Source organism: Heterocephalus glaber, unplaced genomic scaffold (assembly GCF_053883595.1).
Source record: "Heterocephalus glaber isolate CG9 unplaced genomic scaffold, H.glaber_assembly_v1.0 deba00001442, whole genome shotgun sequence".
Classification (NCBI taxonomy): domain Eukaryota; kingdom Metazoa; phylum Chordata; class Mammalia; order Rodentia; family Bathyergidae; genus Heterocephalus; species Heterocephalus glaber.
The window spans coordinates 42,934,250-42,959,770 of record NW_028258296.1 but is presented as its reverse complement, the minus strand read 5'-3'; the positions used below and the strand labels follow the sequence as shown (position 1 = coordinate 42,959,770).

At 38.3% G+C, this 25,521-nt stretch overlaps 1 long non-coding RNA gene across 1 annotated transcript; it reads right to left on the bottom strand.

Annotated features, from left to right (window-relative positions):
- Positions 1–1,277: 1,277 nt before the first annotated feature.
- LOC147827710 (uncharacterized) lies at positions 1,278–25,263 on the bottom strand. Its single transcript, XR_015451862.1, has 2 exons — positions 25,149–25,263; positions 1,278–1,553 (listed from the first exon to the last, which is right to left on the bottom strand). It is a non-coding gene; the product is annotated as an uncharacterized LOC147827710 (long non-coding RNA).
- Positions 25,264–25,521: the final 258 nt, after the last annotated feature.

Sequence of the window (25,521 nt, the reverse complement as noted above, 5' to 3'; positions counted from 1 at the left end):
TTAATTCAAGATTCTAATTACTTGGGTTCCAGCTAGTATAAATTTTGGAATACATAAATTATAGAAAAATTTCAAAGGCTTATTCACCAGCCCATGGTGCTATTAGGAGGTAGAGCCTAGGGGCAGATCCTCTGGTTATTGAGAGTGTGCCTTTGAAGGGGATATTGAGACCCCACCTGCTCCCCCCTTCCTCTCTGTTTCATGTACTGGCCATGGAGTGAATGGTCATCCCACATGCTCCTGTATGATAGCTGCCTCACAACAGGCCCCGAAGCGCAGGGCCAGTGGACCATGAACTGAAACCTCCAAAACTGTGAGCCAAAATACACCTTTCCTCTTTTAAAATTGATTATCTCTGTTCTGTTTTTACAGTAATAAAAGTCTAATACAGACAGTAATGCCAGATATAGAGGCATGTGAAGTAAACTCAATATATGTGAAATTTGGTAAAAGAAAGAACAAAAGTTTTGGAGTCAGACAGCCCTGGTTTTGAATTCCAGCTTTGAATTTCATTTTCTGTGAGACAGAGGCTAGTTATTTAACTTCTATGGGTCTTGTCTTATTTCTTATAAAATGGAGATAATAAGTATCTCATAGACTTGTGTAGATGAAATAAGATACTAGATCATGTGGGAAACTAGCCCACCGGGCAATCATGTATCAAACCGCCTGAGTTAAGTTTCTGTTTCCCGCTTCCCGCCTAATTTGAGTTTCCCGCCTAGGTTAAGTTTGAACTTCCCGCCTGAGTAACGCTTCCCGCCTAAGTTTAAGTTTCTGTTTCCCGCTTTCAAAAGTAGGATCCTCCCGCCCTCTGCCTAGCGATTCGCCAATGACTCTCCTCGTTCCTTCCCCCCATCCCTTCCCTATATGAACTCTAGCTAGCCCGGGAATAAACGAGACTTGATCAGAAGCCTGTCTTGTCTCTTGTGTCTCTTGTCCCTCCATTCTCACTCCCCCTCTAGGGTCTCCGTTGACTGTCCCGCGGGACGGGACAAGTTCATACAAGACATTCTGTAATTTTGGCTCCCAAGTTCTCCACCTTTTGTCATTCCAGGAAAAGATAAGATAGATTTATAATGTAAATCCATCTATTTTCTATATAACTGATGATGCAACTAGAGTGCTAATTAGATTACATTGCTTGATACTTTTCTTAAGGGGATTAGGAAGACTTAGACATTTCCAGAATTAAGACAAAATGTTAATGGGATATATTCATTGGTTCTATTAATATTATTAGTCTTGACTATAAATGATGAGTCTTACAGAATAGGAAATAATGAACAAAGTTGATTTTACTTAAGTTTTGCTTTTTAGCAAACTTGAGAAGCTGCTCTGCAGATGTATGTCAACTACTAGCAGAAGTTTCCAAGCAACTGGATGAAATGAAAGGAGATGCATTTTTTTACTAGCAGACACACTATTCCATCTTGCTGTGACTCCCCTTGAGTTGCCTTTCTCTGGAAAGCTGTTAAAGGAGCAGCAGTCCAACTTGGAGAGAGGGGAAGTCCTCAGCAGTCAGCTCCATCCTGGATCAGCCAAATGGAATTCCTCTGTGGAGCAGAGAGTAGTCCAGTTTCTATGACGATCACAACTGTTCTGCCAAGACTGCCAGTCAGGGTGCCTGCACTGCCAATTGCTATGCGGACATCCGTTCATTAGACTTTAACCTAGAATTACCATTGTCTTTTACAAGGTAGGCAATGAATCACTGTTTTTGGCTCTTGCTTTGTCTTTTTCAACCTAGGTTGGATTTGTATCAGAAATACAATCTGTGCAGGTCATTACCTATCTTATAAGGGTTTCTGAAGGGTAACTTTTACAACAAGTTAAATGTTTTATTGGAAAACAGAAGTTAACAGTCTGAAGGCTCAGAGGCAATTGATTGTAATCCAGCACTGCCACTCAGTGGCTCAGTGTCCTGTACAAATTGCCTGAATCCTCTAACCCAGTTATCTCATCTGTAAAATGAGGATAACAAAATTTCCATCCTCACAGGATTTTCGTGAGGTATGGGCAGGGATGTGATGGAAAGAGTCTTTGATGCCTGTGTTTGCATCTGAAAAGAGAAGGTACAATTATATGGATCAATAGCTAGATGCCCAGCACTTGTGTTCTGCTTGCATGGGGCCAGCCACCCCCTATACCATGTGACTCCGCACATAAAGGTTGCATCCTTAGTAATTCAGTGTATTTCCTTTCATTCTTTACCCTCTCTGAGTATGAAAATATTGAAAAGCAGTGAAGAAACCTGTGACAAACAAACTGCCATGTGAATTAAAAACAAATTTCGTTATTTTTGTCAGAAACCAATAAAAAGGATTACTTTTTTGCTTTTGTATAACTCCCATTTCATGCTGCAGCCCCACTCCTAGAATTCTACAGAGAGAACAATCAATATGGGATTCTTTCCTTTGATTGGTGCAAAGTATACTATAGTAAGAGGAGGTAAATCCAACAGTGTCCTACTTAAAGAAACAAATCAATGTCCAAGAATAAGCATTTATGGAGCATCTAATATATGCCAGATAAAGTGGACCTAAAGATAGTTATATAAAAACTGGAGTTTTCATGATTATGAAACATGTCCTTCTGTCAAGGTCACCTGGAAGTTGAAAAAGAGACAGATCTGAATCACAGCCCCTGTATTTATGTGCCCTGTGACTTTAACCTCTCTGGGCCTCAAGTTTACAATCCGTAAAACTGGACAATGCCTATAAAGTAATGAGCACACAGTCTGAGATTCTTCAACAATCCCGAATAGCATTACTGAGTCTCCCTTATAAAGCTGCTGGAAATGAGTACTGAAGTTCCTCCGGGGAACTTTTTAGATTGAGAGGGAATTCAGCGCAGCTAACTCCTTGTGGATCATTTACATAAGGACAGTGTGACAGCAGAACAATTTCCAAGTGCGATTTTGTTGACATAAAAACAACTGGATACGAGTACACAAAAAGAATCTTTAGAAATTTCCATATTTTAAATAATGTAGTGCAACTACCTATGTGAGGTTATGTTCTGACTTTGAATGAAACCAATTAATTTCTGTTCTGCCCATCACTGATGTGTGACCAGCGTTGTCACCATGACTCACTGAAAGCAACTGCACAAGTGCAGAGTTTTGCCTTTCACAATGTTAGCTGTTGCAACTTGGGATTTCTCTGGGAACATGGATCCTACTCTCCTCTAAATATAGGCATTTTCTCTTGCTGCAGTCCTCAAGTTACCTAATATCTGGTGTATTTTTACTACAGCCACATGAGAAAACAATTATTAAATCCTCCCCCACGCCTCCCCCACCCCGTTTCTTCTACTGCTTCTCTCTCCTTTTGCACAGGAGCCAGAGTGCTGTTCCTACAAGCACTAGGAGCAGGCAGTGAAGTCTCAACATGTTCCTGGTGTGGGAGGGGATTCTGTGAGTTGGCTGCCACATCTGGGGGAGGCCGGGTGATGAAAGATGGCAGCTGTGATGATGAGAGAGGAGCCAGTTTCCGGGAGGCAAGGGGAGGTTTCTCTCTTATTCTCTCCACTTCTGTCTGAATACTATTTGTGTGAATCAGCTGCCACTTGGCCTTAAGGGACTTTGCAGCCAGATGCTCCCCTTCCCCCTTCTTGAAGCAAGAGCCAAACCCCTGCTGACCCCTCCACCTGTATCAGGAGTCTTCTGGGGCAACTCAAGGTCACAGGGAGTGCATGACCCAGCAACAAGCTTAGGCTTTCTTTTTTTCCAGCATACACAGAATGCATCTAGGAGTTTGATACCAGTATAGGGAGTGGAACGGCTCTGGCTTATGTCACTGAGCATCTTTTCTGGCACTTTCTCTAACTTTGTTGAGCACTTAGTATGTGTGGGACTCTGTGCTAAATGCATTATATGCACCATTTTATTTATCCTCACACCAACTCCATGAAATGGCCATTGTGCTTCTCTGGTCTTCACAGCTGTGGCAAAGGAGGTGGGATTTAAACCACAGGCTCACTGTGCCAGATTGCTTCCCTTCATAGACAAATACTGTAGAATATGAGGCCTTGGGAGAGTCTGCTGCTTATATGTTTGAACATAAATGCTGCAGAGGAGATTATAGCTTCTCCCCAGCCATTGGAATGAAACAGCATAACACAGAGTAGCCACTGAGGCTCCTGGATTTCCCTGAGCATTCTCCCATCCTCTCTGGGAAAACTGCCAGAGATGATGCAAGGTCAGAAATGATAGGAAGGCTCTTGGAATGGCTAAGCAAGCAGCTCTCAGATTCTGCCACTTGCTGCAGCAAATACTCCCATGCCTTTCTGATCACTGTAGCTGGTTGCTCCAGGATATTCTGCCTCATACATCTGGCATTGCCCTGAATATTTCCTAAATCTCCCTTAGTGTGTACACTCTATCTTTTTATTCTGCCTTACCTGAAGCATGGTGGTGATCCATTTGGTCCTTGGCACTTCCTGTAACAGCCATGCTTTGCTTTGCCCACAATCCTTATCATAACCCAAATTAGTGCCCGAGAGAGCCTCCATTGGCTTATGTTAGTAGAATTTTCCTTTCCCAGCCAGTCTTCACCATCCCCTTCCTTTCCTTCTCATGCCATTTTGAAGCAATGTGGAAATTTGAATGCGTTCTCTATAAAGCTAGAAACTCAGTATTTCTGTGTTAGTCTCCCTTGTCTTTCTCTTGTAGTTGGCTTCATGATCATTAAACTAGATTCTGCATACCATTTGGAGTTCTTTGGTTGCAAACAAGAGAAAGTAAGTCTGGGTATTCATTCTAAGCATTTTCTATATTTCTGTCCCTGTACACAATATTTAATTTTCAGGAAAGGTGGAGGTCTAGCTTGACCAATGTGTCCTGGTAGGATGCCTCTGTTGACCTCTCTCCGAACCTACATGCTGTGAGGAGAGGACCTGCCCTAGATGAGTCATTAGGAGGAGAAGTGAATGGGGCACAGGCTATAACAAATGTCCACTGGAGAAGAGTAAAGGTGCTCAACCACTTTCTCAAGCATCTCTGGATACTATTATGTACCCTTCGTTTAGGTTAGTTTCATTGTGGCCAGGAGTTCAACTTGGGCACTAAAAATGAACGATATGCTCTAAACCCCCAAATTGTTCATAAATTATGGTTTTCACTTAGATGTCAATGAGGTTAGAAATTTGAACATTTAACATTGCTGGTTGAACTGCACAATGGCATCTGTGTTCTGCTGTGAGCATAGCAGAAGGGGGACATGTAAGAACCTGTGCACCCCAGGGCTATGCACAGAGGTATTTTTGTCTCCTATTAGGTCAGGAAGCACTAGGATATTTAGACAGACAGACTTAAGACTTAGCTTCTACATCTCTCATGAGTGCCCACGCACATTCTCACTATTTTCGTTAGTCACTTTGCTGTGATTAAGTTTTGGGCTAAGAAACTTCCTAAAGTCTCCCCATCTCTGTCATCATGACATCCCTTACGTTCCGAAGTTAGTTATAAGAAGGTATTTAATGGTGTGGTTTTTTCCAGCTTCCTGCCTCTGAGAAACCAGGAATAAATAGCAAGATCTTACTTGAAGTGACTGTGGAATCTTGTTCTAATACATTTTATTACATTTCTGTGGAATCTTGTTCTAATACATTTTATTAAAAAGTGAAATTCAGTAAAAACTATGACTTCTACTAAGGGAGTCTCATTAGTAAGAGGTCAAAAGGATCTCATTATAAATGGTTTCAACTACCAGGCATGAGTTTTGAAGAGAGCCTTTTTGTGGGGCTTCAGGCTCCTCCACAGACCTTCAGGTTCCTCCACAAACCTTAACAGTCTACCTTTCTGGTCCCATGTGCAAACATTATCTCCAGAAAACTCTCCTCTCACTTCATAAATCAGTACTTTGGTATCTCTACAAAGCTTCCTGGCTCTGTGCCCTTAGTGCTCTGAGTTCTTGTGTGTGCTATTCTTATCCTCTTAGTACACATCCACCTACATTTTCCCCCAGGTGAACTCTTCCCACACTTCCTTCTCCTCCCAAGCCCAGGCAGTAGGTCCTTCCTTAGTCTGTGCTTCTGTACAAATCTGAATCCACCTCTACTCTGGTACTCCTTTGTTTATAATCTATGTTTGGGCATTTCTGCTTCTGGACAATGAGGCTGGGCACATAGGAGATCCTCAGTAGATTACAGTGAGCATTCTGGGAAGTGGTTCCAGCCGAATAAAGTAAACACACATGTATGCAGGTCATGAAGGATCCAAAGCAGCCTAAAACTCTGACAATAGTATTTTGCACTCAGAAGATGACTTGATTATGATGGACTTGAGGTTTCCTATATTTTTTTTCTGGTAATAAACGGGAAGGTGTTCTAGAAATCCAGGGGAGGCAAGAAGGAAGGGAGGGGAAGGGGAAGTAAAAAGGATCAGGATGTGATATGTGTTTGTACCAATTCCTCACCATGAATGTATTTATTATGTATCACAAACCTATATTAGTACAAAATAAATAAATAGTAGTTATTAAGAAATATTCTAGGGGCTGCTATGGTTGGAGGTTGAGAATTAATGGAAATAAGCCCTGGCCACTTGTGCTGTGAAGGTCACATTTATTACAGCTAAAATCACATCCTAGTGTTCAATTAAAGAAAGTGGACATTATATCATACTTCCCACTTCATGCTGGAGATAACCCACCACTTTGTGGTTTACTATTCTGGTTTATGAAAAGAAAGAGTATCCCCACCCCCAAACTTGCTAGACTTTGGTATTTTATTGCACAAAAATACAGATGGTCTTTATCTTAGAGTTCAGTCTTGAAAATTGCTTCATGAAATTTGTTGGAAACCTTTCCTTAGTTGGCAAAATTTGGTATCCAGGATGGGGAGGAGAGAGGGCTAGTGTAAGGATTTAATACATTGCAATGGAATTCAGGGACCTGGTTTTAATCTCCAATTCTGGCATTTCTACATATAACCTTTAAAACTAAGTTTATTTTGTCACCCTTGTTTAGAAATGTAAGCACTTTAAAAGCACTACACTATTTCATTAAAAATAATCACAAAGTAATTTATCTGCAAGGTAAAAACATACTTTCTTTTTGAAAAGTAAATTTTTGATAGATATTGCTCAAATAGCAACTGTAATGACTCTGTCCCTTATTAAGTCAGATAATATTAACTCAATATTCCCTATCCCTAGCCCACCATTTCATGGTATGTAAGAGTCCAGTGACCTCCTTGGGTTTTCTGAAAGTTCTAGAAATCTTATTTCCCCTTGCCTCTTCAATCTAAGACAATCCTAAGCCAACAATGTTCAAGCTCCTTCATAGACTTCCATTTTGGTACAAAAAATACTATTTTCAACAAGCATTTCCTGAGTTGAGTAAATTTACAGAAGGTCTTGCAACTTAGTATCTCATCTTTTGGCTCTGCCTTCAGGCTTTCTATCCTACTCTGTCTTTTACTTCTTTTCTCCCTAAACCCTGGCCCTTCAGGATTTTGGCTTCTACTTCACATGGGTTTGTCAAGAAATCTCAAATGGCAGGCTTCCGTCAGTACTGCTATTAGTGGGATACTGGGGTGCTGTGGACTCTTCAAGAGTTCCTTCCAGGCCCTTGTCCTGAACAAAGAATTGGACAGGACAGGAAACTATGTAGCAAGGTTTTAAATTTATTAATGGTATTAATGGTAGAAAAAAACACATGCTCTGCTGAGTGAGCTAGGGCCAGTGTCTTTTATATCCCCCATTCTGATGTGGGATCTAGGCTGTCCTATCAAAAACCTGCTTGATCTTGTACCAGGTGAACTGAAGATAGCCTTCTCTGATTGGTACCAGGTGCAGGGGGCGGAAGCTGTTCTGAGTCTTGGATCTCCATGATTAACAGGTCACGCCCACTTGCAGGGCTTTGCCACACCCTAATTGTTTATCTCACTGCCTTAGCCTCAGGCAAAAAGGCCCCTGCCGTGGAAGACCCACACTGATACCTCTTCTACTGCACTCCCTGCTAGAGCCACAACCATAACCACCAACATACCATAACCAAGAGTCTGCAGGCCAGGTGCATGCCCACTTGGAGTCTGCATTCCTTTGCTTTTGGGGCTCAGATCCCAACATTCCCTGCCAAGACCCTTACATTTGTTTCTAAAGTCCTTCACATATTTCGCACCTTCCAGAAGTTAAAATTATACAGCAGGAAAATACTTCAATGCTAAAGTGATAACAGACATTTTCACTGTTGATCAGATGAAACTAAAACTGTTATATTTTGTTCTGTGTTCCACTCAACATCTTTGTACAGGATCACATCTACAGGGCTTGGGAGGTTCTGCTGCATTTTTACGGTGTATGTTTCATTAATTTCCATTTGGAGGAAGTGAAGGATCAAGTCAACACACATTGGATGGAAAAAAGAGTGCTTTTCAGTTGATCTGAACATTGTATTTCGGGATGTTTGCTGGCTTCTTTGTAAAAAAGTTAGCAAGCTCAGATTAAAATTCACATATTATAAAACAGTATCAGTATGTTTATCACATTTTACTTATTTTGTAGTCATGAAACAAAACGGTTGTATGTTTTAAATGGGTAACTTCTCTGAAACTATTTCACAGACTTTCCTGAAACTTGGGTGAAGGTTCTAAAGATCTGATTTACTGAGAAGGTTCTATATTTCACAGGCCCACTGGAATTTTTATAAGGGTTATTTTAAACAGTGTTCATCAGTTTTCCATTGGTTAAAGAGGATCAAAATGCTTAGATTTTAAATTTCTTGGCTAATTCTATTAATCCCCAAGAGTTCAGGTGGTTTTATAAATTGGTGATATTTTCAACCATTGCATTTATTGGCTAAAGAATTATCTACAATTTAAATTTTCTGTAAATGTAGAAGCATCGCTTCTCAGCCTTTTGGCCAAGATCAAGTGTAAATGTAGAAGCTTTAGTTCTAAAGAACACCCAAGAATTTGTCAAGCCAATGGTGTCTTGTTAGAGAAGCCCTTAAATGAACTCACACATGTAAGAAACAATTTAGTAAAATTATTAATGTTGATCATTCAAAGAAAAAGATTTCTAAACTTCGCAGCAATCATTCTAGTATTTAAAATGCTCAGTATTTTCTTCTTTTTTTTTTTTGCTCAGTATTTTCTTTTCAAGCAGCCAGTTCCTTGTGATTATTTTTAGTCTTTGCACTGAGCTACATCCCCAGCCCTTTAAAAAATTTTTTTAAAAATAGTATGTTTGCAGTACATAATAATTACATTAATCTTGGAGAAGTGATATACATACATTTTGTTTTGAGTCAGGGTCTCACTTAGTTGCCCATGCTGGCCTCAAACTCATAATCTTCCTGCCTCAGCCTCCCTTTCTGTGAATATATTTTATTTGCACATACTGTGCAAGGTTGGAGTTATTGGGAGAAAGGGTGGCTGTAAAGTAATAGGAGTTAATTATAAGGAGAAAAAGGGCTAAATGGAATGTGTAATGGGATGATCTTGGATTCTGTCATGAGACAGAACTTGTTAGAATACTATGTTGGCTACTTACTGCTCAGTTGTGTGACTATTGGTTATTTATTTAATCATCATAAGATTTGATAATAAACTCAGTAACATCCACCTTCCAGAGTAGGAGCTTGGATTCTGAATAATGAGCATAAGTGTCTGCACATGGTTGAGGTAAATTAGGAAGAATAGAATGAGAAATGACATGAAAGCAGCTGGGGATGAAAGATGATGAAAGGGAGAAGGAAGGATATGGTAAAAACCTTAATGCAGTGAAAGTGAACAGCAAACTGTGTGTGTGTGTGTGTAGGGCTCTTTGCATTCTGAAGATTTATTTGAATAATGGTCAACTTTCTTTTCTAGGATGATTAGTCCTAGTTCTTTGGTTATTCCTCCTAATCATTATGTTCTAGTCCTTCAATAATCATTTGGCTTCCTTCTGTATTTTCTTCTTTCTCTGTGGCTGTGGACACCAAGAGTTTGAACAGTAATCTCTGCTTGTGGAGGTGAGTATAAGAATAACATCATTCTTTTTTTTTTTTTTTTTTGGTACCGGGGATCGAACTCGGGTCCTTGCACTTGTGAGGCAGGCGGCGCAACCACTGAGCTAAATCCCTGGCCCCTACTTTCTTTTAAGAAGCACTCATGAAAAATAAATGGTTTGCTTGAATACAACTCTCAGGGGAGAAAAGGTTATCTGTAAACATTAGGCTTATTATCAGAAATAAATGCTGTTCTACATTTGAAAACTTTTTTTCCTAATTTTTAGGAGATTCACAAGTTTAAATCTTTTATTAAATATTTATATAGCAATTGTTACAATCTTATTTTATTTTACCTTTTATCTTTCTCTTATTCATAAATCTTGTATAGTGAGAAAAATTCCTGTTATTAAAAACTGCTTTAAATGAGAGAGATGTTATCAATTGCAAGAAGAATGTATTTCAGCAGAGAGCAGAGAGATTTTGCTTAATGGTGAGGAAAAGCCATCCATTTTACTTAAACATAAAAGTCAGTTTAGTAGCTCTCCTCCTGTGATGAGATTAGCTTTGGTCAAGAACATGTTTTCATGTTAGAATTTCTAAAGTTCACACAGTAAGATAAAAAGGGTTCCTCCCTCCCCATAAAGAAAGACCAGTGCTCCCAGACTCCCACCAAGACGTGCTGAAAGAAAACCTTCATGTCAACAAGGATTACTTTATCTTGATTTATTTTAGTCATGGAGCTTGTAACTTCAATTAAATAAGAAATAGTCAACTATGAAATGTTTTAAACCCTGAGACTTCTACAAAAAAGGAAAATACCAGGATTACACACTGCTATCCTCTGACTCTACTTAATTGTCTCAGAAGATAAAATAAGTCTGAAATTCAAGAGACTTACAAGGAATTATCAGGATATATAGTAAACTATTAATTAACATATTGTCTAAATAAAAGTGAATTATGTAAAGTTTCTTGGTGAAAATGATCATACCAATTCTTAGGGAAATTGTATGCAAAATATTCTAAGTTTTAAATCTCTGGAAATGAACAGAAAAATGCTTCTTAAAAATAAACTGGTCTCAATCAGAATTCATTCAAGTCTGCTAACCTCCAAGAATAAACTTTAACAGTTGATATTTCTTTCCTATATTCAAGAAATTATAAGTGAAAAGTCATCATCTAGGCTGCCTTCTTCCTCTCCCATCCAAAAATGACTCACAAGTTTCACCAAAAATGGCTCCTCTTTTCAATTTCCCACTTTACTCAAATAGCTGGTCATGACTGAGAAAAATACGGCCAGTGATGTCAGTGCTGAAGTGATGTTACAAGTTCTAGCAAGTGTCCGCCAACCTATAGAAGCTCAATACATATCTAAACACAGTAGACAGGAGCAGAAAATCAAAGTTCTAGTCTTGCCTTCCTCGAATTCGTTTATGTGACCTGGGACAAAAAGATTTTTTTGGTATTGGTTTTTCCTCAAACTACTGATTACATGAATTGGACTAGATTATTTCTAAATTGCATTCTAACTCAAAATTCTGATTCCACACTCTCTGTCAGTCCATCAGAGCTAATCTATAGAAGTCTCAATTTGACTGTGTTGTTTTTATCTAAATTATTATCAGTTTTAAAAATTTTTTACTAGGGCTCTTAGGCACAATCTGTGATCTTGTTAAATTCATTCTTCCTAAAATAGAGTCCATCACCCTGTGTTTGAACTTCTCTTCTGTTTAGATTTCTGAGATAAAATATAACCCTGTACTAGAGGAAAGAGGGAACTTAGGTGTTTTTTGTTCTGCTGTTGTCAGTAACTTGGGTTTTAAATTCTCTGTGGCTCAGATTTGGGGAAGGTTTTGGAGAGAGATGCAAATGATTATTGAAAGAAGGAAGAGTTGTTTGGGGACAAGGGTCATTCTTCCTAGTAGCACTCAGGGGAGTAAGACTAATTGTTCTAGGAAGTGATGGCATGAGAGCAACTGCAAGGGTGAGAGGGAAGAGGGAGCCAGGAGAGAATCCTGAGGTGTAACAACAGTGAAGGGCCATGGGGTTGTTGGTGTCATTGGAATTCAGAGAGGCCTCTCAGGGTACTGGGGTGTGGCTTGTGATGCTGCTGACCCTAGGGCCATTTAGCTAAACTCAGTTACTATTTTAGCAGGCAGAGGAGAAAGTACATCTTAGAGAGAGGACACAGAGCTCAAATGTACCCATGGCTGAAAAGGAAACAACAAGCAAATACATTTTCTAAAGTTAAAGAATTGTGTGTTTCATTTTGTATGTGTACTTTATAGGTCGTTAGTCATTGAGCAAAGTCAGAAGGAGACTGCAAACTCCAAGAAAATAAAGATTTTTGTCTGTCTTATTTACCACTGAATCTCTCACATTAGAAAACATAGACAGTCAATAAATATTTGCTTAACAAATGAGTTCATCATCACAGACCAATTTGGAACCCTAGAAGGAATGCTAATGGATTCAGAAAAGAAAAATAAATCCCTAAAGTAGAATCAAGACTTGCCTGTAGCCAGTATGATTAGACATTTCCTAGTCCTCAGGGAGGAGGAACTAAAATTCAACAAGACTGTACCTGTATGGAACCTAAATTAATATTTTATGAAACAGGCATAGTTTTCCATTAAGTTACTTTGACTGCTTTCACTAATTTCTTTTTCCCTCTAAAGGCCAAATTTAAAGATTATTTTGGGCTCTGAAAGTCAGATATTGAATCAGGGTTGGGCCAGGAAATTATATAGAAATCACTACAGAACAGCTTGGCAGTGGTTTCTCCCCATTTAGCATCAGTCAAGGGCAGTGGTATGAAGGACAGCCCTCCAGGACTAACATTGAAGTGATTCTGACCTGTATTTGGGTAATACTCAGAGATAGCTCTCCCAGGGTCTCCATAACTTCACTATTTCTTTTCTTTTCTTCTTCTTCTCTCCTCCCATCACTGTGAGAAGTCCCTTGAATCTGAGTTATTATTTTCCAGTGCGTTCTACCCTTGATCTTTGATTGTTTCAACTGTTCCCTGTGCTGATGACTCTAACCCTGCCCACACCCACACTAATCTTTCTTCTGCTGTCTTCAGTGACACACATTCTGATGTCTTCAATTCTTCTAGCTACCTAGTTCCACAATTTCAGAGTCATTTTTCACAAATTCCTCCATTATCCTCCTCTGTCCACTTGATTCTATGTCTCTCTTGTGTTTATCCCTTACACTGTATGCCTGATTCAGTGAAGTCACTTTGGTTTTTTTGGTACCGGGGATCGAACTCAGGACCTTGCGCTTGCGAGGCAGGCACTGTGCCATTGAGCTAAATCCCCAGCCCTCACTTTGAACTGGTCAAATGACTCCAGAACCTATCTTTGCCAGACATACTATAGCTAAAGATTTCTTCCCAAGTTACAACTTTGACTATATTTTCTCCCCTATAAAAAAAACTCCCAGTGGCTTCCTGCTTTTCCTATTCATTCCTATCTTTAACAACTTTCAGGATCTGGTTTCTTACCCAATCCAACATGCAACCCTCTGGGACAGCCAATCTGATTTCTATTCTCTAGATCTCCAAAATTAATTTTTTTTATGCTGCAGTTTTGCTCATGCTTTTCTTAAATTGGAATGTCTTTCCTTGCTAGAGAACTTAGCGGAGTCTTACTTCTTCCATAAAGACGTTCTAATACACTCTTGTACTTACTGTCTACATTATTCTTTTGATCCTTGCTCATGGGCTATTTTTTTGGTACCGGGGATTGAACTCAGGACCTTGTGCTTGCAAGGCAGGTGGCTGAACCACTGAGCTAAATCCCTGGCCCGTCTATTCCTCTTCTTAATTGTACATATTTTGAAAATAACAAGTAGGTATCTATTTCTTTATATATATTTTAGTTCTTAGTCTGGTGTTACATGCTTATAAAGGAACTCAATAAATATATATGAGTAAACTCAAGAATCCCCTGAGGATTACTTAAAACTCAAGAATACTGCTATGGTTTCATGGAGAGCAAGCCCAACTTAGAGTTATATATATATTTTTTCTTAAATTCTTTTATTGGTACATTTTAGATATACAATACATTTACATTTATCTTAGGGTGCTTGTACCTGTACATGATATATCTTGGTACTTATTTTTGCCCCATTACCTGTGTGCCTTTCACCCCTAAACCCTTCCCTATTTACATACGTTTCCATTTTTTTTCTTTTCTCATAATTTTTCCTTTCCATTCTTTCCTTTCCGCTTCCCCTCCCACTACCCCTACCCCTTTGGACCTTTTCCTATTTCAAAGTATCAATTATTAGTTATTAATCCTTTTAGTCCTTATTTACACTCTCAGTTTCTCACACTAGAGAAACTATTCAGTATTTACACGTGTCTTATTTATTTCACTTAAGAGTATGGCCTCAATATGCATCCATTTAGCTATAAATGACTCTAGTTTCTCGTTCTTTATGGCTGAGTAGTACTCCATTTTATAAAAAAACCACATCTTCTTTATCCAGTTTCCAGTTGATGGGCACTAGGGCTATTTCCAAGCTTTAGCTATTACGAACTGTGCTGCAATAAACATGGGTACACAAATATCTCTGTGGTATGAGTCTTTTCATTCGTTTGGGAATATACCTAGTAGGGGAATATCTGGGTCAAATGGGACCTCCAGCCCTAGTTCTTTGAGGTGTCTCCACACTGATTTCCATAGTGGTTGCACCAGTCTGCACTCCCATCAACAATGGAGAAGGGTTCCTTTCTCTACACACCCCAGCCAGCATTTGTTATTGGTTGATTTCTTAATAGCAGCCATTCTTTCTGGGGTGAGGTGGAATCTCAGTGTTGTTTTCATCTGAATCTCTTGAATGACCAGTGACGTTGAACATTTTTTCATATGTTTATTTGCTGCTTTTACTTCTTTGTCTGAGAAATGTCTGTTCATTTCAGATGCCCATTTTTGAATTGGGTTTTTGAATTTTGGGGATCTGATTTTTTTCAATTCTTTATATATTCTCGATAGTAGCCCTTTGTCTGAGTTACAGAAGCTAAAAATTTTTTCCCACATTGTAGGTTGTCTGTTAGCTCTGTTGGTGGTTTCTCTTGCAGTGCAGAAGCTTCTCAATAAGATGAAATCCCAGTTGTTGATTCTTTCTCATAGTTGCCGTGCTACTAAGGTTTTGTTCATAAAGTCTTTTCCTATGCCAATATCTTCAAGAGTTCTACCTAACTTATCTCCCAGCAAGTTTAGTGTTTCTGTCTTAATATTTAGATCTTTAATCCACTTACATCTCAGTTTAGTGCATGGTGATAGATATGGGTCTAGTTTTAATCTCTGACAGGCTGAAATCCAGTTTTTCCAACACCATTTATTAAATAGGCTATCTTTCCTCCAATGAGGGTGGTTGGCTCCTTTGTCAAAGATGAGGTGGCTGAGTATGTCTGAAGTTGTTTCTGCATCTTCTAATCTATTCCACTGATCTTCGGGTCTGTTTCTTTGCTAGCACCATGCTGTTTTTATCACAGTAGCTTTGTAGTGTAGTTTCAAGTTGGGGATTGTGATACCCCCAGCCATGTCTCTGTTGCCCAGAATTGCTTTTGCTATTCTAGGTCTCTTCTGCTTCCAAATGAATTTTTGGATTGTTTTCTCTAGCTCTGTGAAGTATATTGTTGGAATTTCAATCAGCATTGCATTAAATCTATATAGCAGTTTTGGAAGTATGGTCATTTTCACTATATTGGTTCTTCCTACCCAGGAACAAGGGATGTCTTCCATTTTCTTATATCCTCCTTGATCTCCTTTTTCAGGGTGCTGTAGTTTTCAGTGTAGAGGTCTTTTGCTTCCTTTGTTAGACTGATTCCTAGATGTTTCATTTATTTTGGATGCTATTGTAAAAGGAATTGTTTCCCTAATTTCTCTCTCAGTGAGTCTGCTATTTGTGTATAAGAAGGCTATTGTTTCTTAAGTGTTGACCTTATATCCAGCTACTCTACTGAATCTGTCAATTAAATCTAGAAGTCTTTTGGCAGAGTTTTTTGGGTCTTCTATGTAAAGTATCATATCATCAGCAAATAATGACAGTTTCACTTCTTCCTTTCCTATGTTTATTCCTTTTATTTCTTTCTCTTTTCTAATTGCTGTGGCTAATGTTTCCAGAACTATATTGAACAAGAGTGGTGATAGTGGGCATCCTTGTCTTGTTCCTCATTTTAGCATGAAAGTTTTCAGTTTTTGACCATTTAGTATGATGTTGGCTATTGGTTTTTCATAGACAGTCTTAATCAGGTTGAGGTAAAGGCCTTCTATTCCAATTTTCTGTAGGGTTTTTATCATGAATGGGTGTTGGATTTTGTGGAATGCCTTTTCTGTATCTATTGAGATGATCATATGGTTTTTGTTCTTGACTCTGTTAATATAGTGTATTACATTTATTGATTTACATATGTTGAACCATCCTTGCATCACTGGGATAAATCCAACTTGTTCAGGGTGTATGATCTTCTCCCCCCCCCCACCCCATTAATTTTATTGGTACATTTCTGGTATAAAATACAGTTACATTCATCTTTGGGATCTTGTACCTTTACATGAGTATCTTGGTTCTTATTTTTTTTCCCCTTCCCTTGACCTCCCTTCACCCCCTCCACCCTTCCCTATTTGCAAAGACCTTGTTTCCATTTTTTTCCCCTTCTCATATTTTTTCTGTTCCCTTTTTTCCCTTCCCCTACCCCTCCCAATTCCCCTGCTCTTTTAGACCTTTTCTTCCTGTTACACAATATCAGTTATACATTTTTTAAATTACAATATTAAGATCTAGGAGACATTACCACAGATTTTACAGAATTTAAAAGGATATAGAAAGCATATTACAAAAATCTGTTTTGAAATAAATTTGACAACTTCTAAGAAGTACCTTGGAAGACAAATTAATGAAACTAACTCTGGAGGGAATATAAAATTTGAATAGCACCTATTAAAGAAAGTATATTCCTAGCTTGAAAACCTACCTATATGATAACAGCAGGCTCATATACATTTTTACTGATAAATTATACCAACGAATTAAAGCAGAAAAAAGAAGGAACACTTCTCCCCTCATTTTAGGAACTCAACATTGTGCTAATCCTAAAACTGGATAAAGATAATAGAAGAAAAAAGTATGAACATAGATAGAAATTTGTTTAACAAAACAAACTATTAGAAGTCAGATCTGGCAGGATGTAGAAAGTGGTTTTGTTACAGGGATGACAGTGTTCGTTCAGCATTAGAAGATCCACCCCCAAAAGTCATCATTTAAACAGAGAAAAGGAAAAAGCCATATGATCCTGTCAGTAGTTGCAGAAAAAGTATTGGACTAAATTCTATAGCTGTTCATGGTAAAAGCTATCAGGAGCCTAGAAGTAGAACAGAAACTTCTCAACAGATTAAAGATATGTACTCCATACTTCCAGCGAGAATGCCTTATATAAATGGAGAAGATACAATGCTTTCTCCTTAAAGTGGGCAGATATGCTTACTCTTTATCTGTCCATTAAACTTTGAAACCTAGTCCCCACCAAAATAGTCTGGCAATAAAATGACACAACTAGGATAGGATTGGCATGGCAGAAGCAAAATCTTTATATGTAGATGAAGTGATCATCTACAGAGAAAACTAAGAAATCTCTAGGAGCCCCTAGAACTTGTACTTGAATTCAGCAGGATTAGAAAACACAAGGTATATATAAAAATTCAGGGCTGTGTATACTTGTTATCAATGAAGAATTGGATATTGAAATTTTAAAGTTATGTAGGACTACAAAGGACCTAGAAAAGTAAAAAGAAAAAAAAACAGTGTTGGAAGACATTTAGTAGTACCTAATTTTAAGACTTCCTCTAAAGCTAAAGTAATCAAGGCAGTGTTGGCATAAGGAAAGACATATAGGTGATTGAAATAAAACAGAGAATCTAGAAATAGAACCACACATATATGGTCCACTGAGTTTTGAAAGATTATTTAACATTAGCATTTTATAGAATATAAACTCAATTCAAGAGTCGGGGAGGAGATAGTGTTTGCAGCAAATGGCACTAGAACACCTGGTATCCGTATATAAAAAAATTAACCTCAACCCTTTTTCTCCATACATGAAAATAACTTGAAGGGATGTATGAACTTAAATAAGAAAGCCTGAAAGTATAAAACTTTAAGAAGAAATTATAAGGGAAAATATTTATGAATTCAGGGTAGGCAAGAACTACCTAGGACACAAAAAACATGATGTATAAAAGAAAAAAATTGATAAATGGGATTCCATCAAAGTTTAGAACTTTAAATGACATCATTAAGAAAATAAAAAGTAGTCCTTAAACAGACCATATTTATAATTCATATAACCTATGACCAGAATATATAAAGAATTCTTAGAGCTCATTAATATACAACCCAATTAAAATGTAGACATAAGATGATAAATAGCCAGTACAGCACAAGGAATGATGTGGAACTCTAGAATCAGAAAAATACTGATCAGTACAATAATAAGATTGAATTATACACTCATTAGGGAGATGAAGTTAAAAGTTTTAAAAGCCTTGTCATGACTTCTTCTTTTTGTTGGATTCTCCCCCTTTGCGTTTAACTTGTCACGCCCAATGGATTCATTCTGCTGGGTTTCCTGGGGTTGTGATTCTCATTGTCTTTTCCTAGAGTATTGTCTAAACTTTTTTGGAGTGTCAGTTTGGTATTCATGAAGTTCCTGAGGTGCTCTTTATCATGAAAGTATCTTATTTCTCCAACAATTTTGAAAGATAGTTTTGCAGGGTACCTCAATCTGGGTTGGAGGCTGTTTTCCTTTAGGGCTTGAAATACATCACTCCAAGCTCTTCTTGTCTTGAGGGTTTGCATTGAGAAGTCTGCTGTGATTCTGATGGGCTTTCCTTTGTATGTGATTTGTTTCTTTTCTCTCACTGCTTGTAGAATTTTATTCTTCTGTTGGATTTCTGGAATCCTAACTATTATATGCCTATGTGTAGATTGTTTTTGATCAAGGCTAGCTGGAGTCCTATATGCCTCACTTATCTGTAAGTCAAGTTCTTTTCCCCTCCTTGGGAAGTTTTCTGCCATCACTTCTGTGAAGAGTTTTTTTATGTCATCTGCACTCTCTCCTCTTTCTTCATTGACTCCAATCAGTCTTATGTTATTCTTCTTTGCATCATCTAGCAGCTGCTGGATTGATTTCTCGTGTTCCCTTACAATTTTAAAGCAATTTTTCTTTTCCTCCTCACTAATTGCAGTCTTATCTTCTATATGTGAAATTCTATCCTCACATTGGTTCATTGTGCTGTGCAGACTTTCGATGGAGTTTTTAATCTCCTGGAAATCTGTTTGTATCTGTTTTATGGATTCCATTTGTTTCCTATGTTGGGATTCCATCATGTTCATCACATCCCCTATTTTTTTATCTGTGTCCTCTCTAGATTTATTAATCATGTCTTGCACCATGAGCAAAATCTTTGCTGTTATCTGAGTAATTATTTCTGATTTCATTTTTCCCAGATCCTCTTTTGTTGCCAGTTCAGAGAGTCCAGGTGGTTGAGCATCAGATTGTTCCATCTCGTTTCCCTTTGGGGTTGCTGTAGATGATGCAGAAGTCTGTTTTGAGGCTTGTTTATGTGTCTTCTCATTTCCACGGGGGGTGAGGGGGTGTGCTCCTGGCACCCACATGGCTCACCTTCTTTGCCCTAGGAGCTTGGGATGGCAGCGGGGGAGCTTCCTTCTGGGTTCTGAGACCGGCTGAGCTTCTCTGCCCTAGGAGGTTGGGATGGCGGTGGGGGAGCTTCCTTCCAGGTGCTGGGACTGACTGAGCTTCTCTGCCCTAGGAGCCTGGGATGGAGGCGGGAAGCTTCCTTCTGGGTGCTTGTATGATCTTCTTGATGACCCTCTGTATTCTGTTTGCCAGTATCTTGTGCAGGATTTTTGCATCTATGTTCATTAGGGTGATGGGCCTGTTGTTCTCTTTTTGGGTTGGGTTTTTCCCTGGTTTTGGAATCAAAGTCACACTTGCTTCCAGGAATGAGTTTGGAAGCCTTACTTCCCTTTCCGTTTCTTTGATGAGTTTAAAGAGTAATGGCATTAGTTCTTGTTTAATTAGTTCTTTTTTAAGAATTCAGCAGTGAAACCATCAAGACCTGGGCTTTTCATTGTTGGTAAATTTTTTATTACATTTTCAATTTCACTCATTGTAATTGGGGTGTTTAGGATGTCTATATCTTCTTCATTTAACTTTGGCAATTCATACGTATCTGGGAATCTGTCCATTTCGTCTGTGTTTTCCATTTTATTAGAGTACAGTTTCTCAAAGTAGGTATTGATGATCCTCTGGATTTCTGCTGGTTCTGTTGTGACTTCCCCTTTTTTGTTCTTAATTACATGGATTTGAGTCTTTTCTTTCCTTTTTTTGATAAGGTTGGCAAAAGGTTTATCGATTTTATTTATTCTTTCAAAAAACCAACTCTTTGATTCATTAATTTTTTGTATCATTCTCTTAGTCTCCATTGCATTGATTTCTGCTTTGATCTTGATAATTTCCTCTCTTGTGCAGGCTTTGGGTTTGTTATTCTCTTCTTTTTCTAGGAGTTTGAGGTTCTGCATTAGATTATCTATCTGAGTTCTCTCTGTTGTCCTAATATGGGTGTTCACTGCTATGAATTTCCCACATAGAACTGCTTTCATTGTGTCTCATAGATTCCTAAATGTTGTACTGGCGTCATCATTTACTTATAGAAACTGTCTAATTTCTTTAATTTCCTCTGTGACCCATTGTTTGTTCAGTAGGGTGTTATTCAATTTCCAGTTGTTGTGGGAGTTTTGCAGTTTCTCATGTTATTGATCTCCAATTTTATTGCACTATGGTCTGATAATATACAGGGGGTAATTTCAATTCTTTTACATTGACTTAGACATGTCCTGTAAGCTAGCATGTGGTCTATTTTGGAGAATGACCCATGTGCAGCTGAAAAGAATGTGTATTCTGATTTTGTGGGGTGGAACACTCTGTAAATATCTATTAAGTCCATTTGTTCAATAGCTTGGTTCAGTTCTAGAATTTCATTGCTAATTTTTTGTCTAGATGATCTGTCTATTTGTTTTCTTTGTTTGTTTGTTTGTTTGTTTTTGGTACTGAGGATCGAACTCGGGTCCTTGCATTTGTGCTTGAGCAGCAGGCGGTGAAACCACTGAGCTAAATCCCCAGCCCAGATCTGTCTATTTGTGATAGTGGGGTATTGAGGTCTCCCACTACATCTGTATTGGTGCTTATTTGGTTTTTCATGTCCATTAATACTTGTTTTGTATAGTTGGGGGCATTCATATTTGGTGCATATATATTTAGGATTGTCATCTCTTCCTCTTGGATTGTTCCCTTCACGAGGATGTAATGACTGTCTTTGTCTCTCTTAATTACTTTTGGTTTGAAATCTACTTTGTCTGCAAATAAGATTGCTATGCCTGCTTTTTTCTGGGTTCCTGTTGCATGGAGAACTGTTTTCCATCCTTTTACTTTCAGTCTATGGATTTCCTTTTGAGTTAGGTGTGTTTCTTGTATACAGCATATTGCTGGATTTTGCTTCTTAATCCATTCTGTCAGTCTACTTCTTTTGATTGGTGATTTGAGGCCGTTAACATTGATAGTTATAATTGAGAGATATTGACTCATTCTTGTCATTATGTTTTACTGTTGTTGGCTCTTATTTCTTTTCCCCCCTTTCCCTTTAGTTTCTTACCTTGTCTGGTGGCTTCCCTCTGTTGGGCCTCATGGAGTTGTGACCTTTGTTGCCTTTTTCTAGGATATTGCTTAGAATTGTTTGGAGTGCTGGTTTGGTGTTCATGAAATTTCTCAGGTATTCTTTGTCATGGAAGTATCTAATTTCTCCATCAATTCTGAAAGATAATTTTGCAGGATACAACAGTCTAGGTTGGAAGTTATTTTCTTTTAGGGCTTGAAATACTTCACTCCAGGCTCTCCTTGATTTGAAGGTTTGTGTTGAGAAGTCTGCCGTGATTCTGATGGGCTTTCCTTTCTAGGTGATTTGTATCTTTTCTCTAACTGCCTGTAGGATTTTGTTCTTCTGATGGGTTTCTGGAATCTTGACTATTATATGTCTAGGTGTAGATTTTTTTGATCATGGCTGAGTGGAGTTCTATATGCCTCGCTTATCTGTATGTCCAATTCTCCTCCTCTGTCTGGGAAATTTTCTACTATTACTTCTGTGAACAGTTTTTTTTAATGTCAATTGTACTTTCTCCTGTTTTTTGATGGACTCCTATCAGTCTTATGTTATTCTTCTTTGCATTATCTAGCAGCAGTTGAATTGATTTCTCATGGTCCCTTACTATTTTTAAGAAATCTGTTTTCATGGTCCTTCACCGCAATCCAGTCTTCTATATCTGATATTCTATCTTCAGATTCTCTTAGTTTGCTCTGCATGCTTTCAATGGAGTTTTTAATCTCCTGAATATCTGTTTGAATCTGTTTCATGGATTCCATTTCTTTCTTATGTTGGCGATCATGGTTTCCATTTCTTTCTTATGCTGGGCATTCCTGGCTTCCAGCATATTTCTGAGCTCATCTATTTTTTTTTTATCAGTTTCTGTTCTAGAGCCTCTAATCATGTCTTTCACTCTGCTCACCATCTCTGTAGTTACCTGGGAGATTATTTCTGGTTTGAATTTTTCTAGAGCCTCATTCATCTGTTTTGTTACTTCCTGTGCTATCAGTTCAGGGTGTCCAGGTGGTTAATTATCAGACTTTTGCATTTCATTTCCCCCAGAAATTGCCTTTTGTGGGGTGGAAGTCTGGGTTTGAGACTTGCTTAAATGCCTTCTCATTTTTGTTTTTGGTACTGTCCCTGGTTTAATTCCTGGGTTGATATTATGAAGTTTTTTATTGTAAGTATCTTTGTTGATCTATTTAAAACCCTTATGGAATGATTGCTTCTCAGATGTGTCTACCAGATATAGCTGGTCTTTAGGTTTTCAGTCTCTAATGACTCTGAGGCTATCTCATTTTCATTATACCAGGAAGGAAAACTGTTTAGATCAACCACAACACCTTAGCCCAAGTCATACAATCAGCAACACCATAGCATCGAATAACTCTTAAATAATGACAATTTGTGGTTATTATTAACCTATCACCTTTAAAAAATAAAGGGCCTCCTTCAAGGTGTGTCTCTGCTGTCACAATAGACAACATAAGCAGCAGTGTGCAATTCTAAGTCAATGAGTCTCAGTAAGCTAGTCCTAGACCCGTGAGATTCAGGCAGATTTCTGGTTGCAAGTCCCAAGTTGAGCTCCCCGTCCTCCTGCAGGGTTGCACTCTGCAAGTTTCTACTGCAGTTTTCAGCTGCCTTTCCCCTGAAGAAAGTCCAGTTTCTGATGGGAGCTGATGATCCCTCCAACTTACCAATCACGGTCGTCTGGTGTGCCTTTATTTCAGAGATTCCCTTCACTTTTCCAGTGGGCTTGTTTTCATCAGGGAGCCTGAGACAGGCACTCTCTCTGTTGTTCACTTCTGGAGCTCACGACAATGACTTTTGTCCCCCTGTGCCTCTGCAGTGTGTAACCAAGTAGCCTGTCCTGGTGGCTGGCAGAAAGCTGGTGGAGCAAGCTGGAGCAAGCAGGTCTTGGTCAGCCTACAACCACTAGGCCCCACTCGGCCCCACCGGCTCCCTAGAGTTATATTTTTTTAGTTTGCTTTTCAGCTCTACTGCTTCTCAAGCAAGTGAAAATGAAAAAGTTCTTGTTCCTCACTGGTTCTCCAATTTTATTATTTTAATGAATAAATAGGGCTTTCATTCAATGGACACAGAAATAACAGCATCTCATGAAAAGATACCCATAACTCTGGTTGATAACTTTTAAAACTGGAGGTAGGTACATGGTGACTTAGTAACTACTCCATGTACTTTTTGGGTTTTTTTTTTCTTCTTTCTATCTACTTTTGTGTAGCCTTGAAAAATTTCACAATAAGAGGTAATAATAATAATCACCCAGAAGCACTAGTTAAAAATGCAGAAATTCTGATTTATTAGACTCCCGTATACTTCTTGAATATTGTGATTTGCTAGTTTGAGGTACAGTTTAGGAATCTTACTTTTACAGCTACATTCTTATAAACATTGTCTACCTCTCTGAACCTCCTAATCTGTACAATTGGAACACAATAGCTACTCTATGAGTCTGTTGTAAGTAAAATAAGATGTGTCAAAGTATGTAGCTTAGTTCCTGACTCATAATCTGATAGGCAATACATGTTTAAAATAACAACAAAAGACTCCAGCTTGAATGAATGGCCAGTGATCATTTATCTTTGAAGATGAATTTAGACAACCGAGGCCAAAAATGAAAAAGAATAAAAGAAGTAAAAGAATTTGATTAAGAGTAGTAGTGACACAGCCTCACTTTTTCATGCGCTGGTAAGTGGTTTGACCCTTTCTCAGAATGAACTGCAATGGCATTTAATTTGAAAAGCTCAGAGATAACAAATTGCCAATAAGCAGGGTCTTTCATGGATGGTCTCACTAGACTGGTGACTAAGCTAATTTTGAACAGCTAGAAGGGATTGTCTCTCTCATACATGATTTGTTTTATAGAGAAAACCACTCTAAGAAAAAAACTCAGAACCTATTATAAATAAAATATGACTTAGGACTATTTAAAGAAGAATTCTGAGACTTCTATTAAGTATATTTTTGTTTTAAGTCATGTTTTTATTGGCTTATAATAATTGTTGATAGCAAAATAGCATTTAGTGTCACAATTGCACTATACATTCATTTTCTTTAGCACTGTTGAAATGATTTTGTTTCTAATTTAAGTGAATCATAACACTTCTGAATTATATTTGTCCCATGCTTATGAGCCTCCATCTTTACTCTTTTATGGGCTCCTTCTTACACTCTTCTTCAGACTTTAAGAGAAAATTGTTCCAATAAGGCAAAATCTAGGCACAAAGTAAGATAAATGTGCATGAAACTGCTGGAAATAATGTTAAAACTTTTGGAGGCTTGAAAGTAGATTGTCTGTAGTAACAAATCTGACACCACTCAATCATCCCCTCATTTATTTGGTAAGTACTTGTGCTCTTGAGAACTCCCAGATGAACTAGGCATTACTGTATTTTCTTAATGATTCCTGTTAAGATTAATAAAGATAGCTGTAAGACAGGTAGGAAATGATACTTACAGGGATAAGTGGGTGCTGGTGGAGATATCCTTCCACATGGGCTTACAGGAGTCTGACAGGGCAGAGGAGCTTCTCCAGGCTACCTGAACGCTCCTAACCTTCTGTACTAGGTACAGGTACGGTTCATGTTAAAGCATTATTTTGTGTCCACTGGAGCATGTGAAGGTTTAGATGGCCAAGGCAGGAACTGAGTCCAACATAAACAGCTGCTCTAATTTGCTACAGGGAAATACCAATTTAGTTTTTAATCCTGTTACAAATTGACCATTGCTTAGCTCATTTCTTAAGGACCCTTTGAAAAGCAGAACTCAAAGCTTAGATTTCCTTCATTTTATCTGTGGAGTATGAGAACATTTTAGAGAAATCTTAGGTA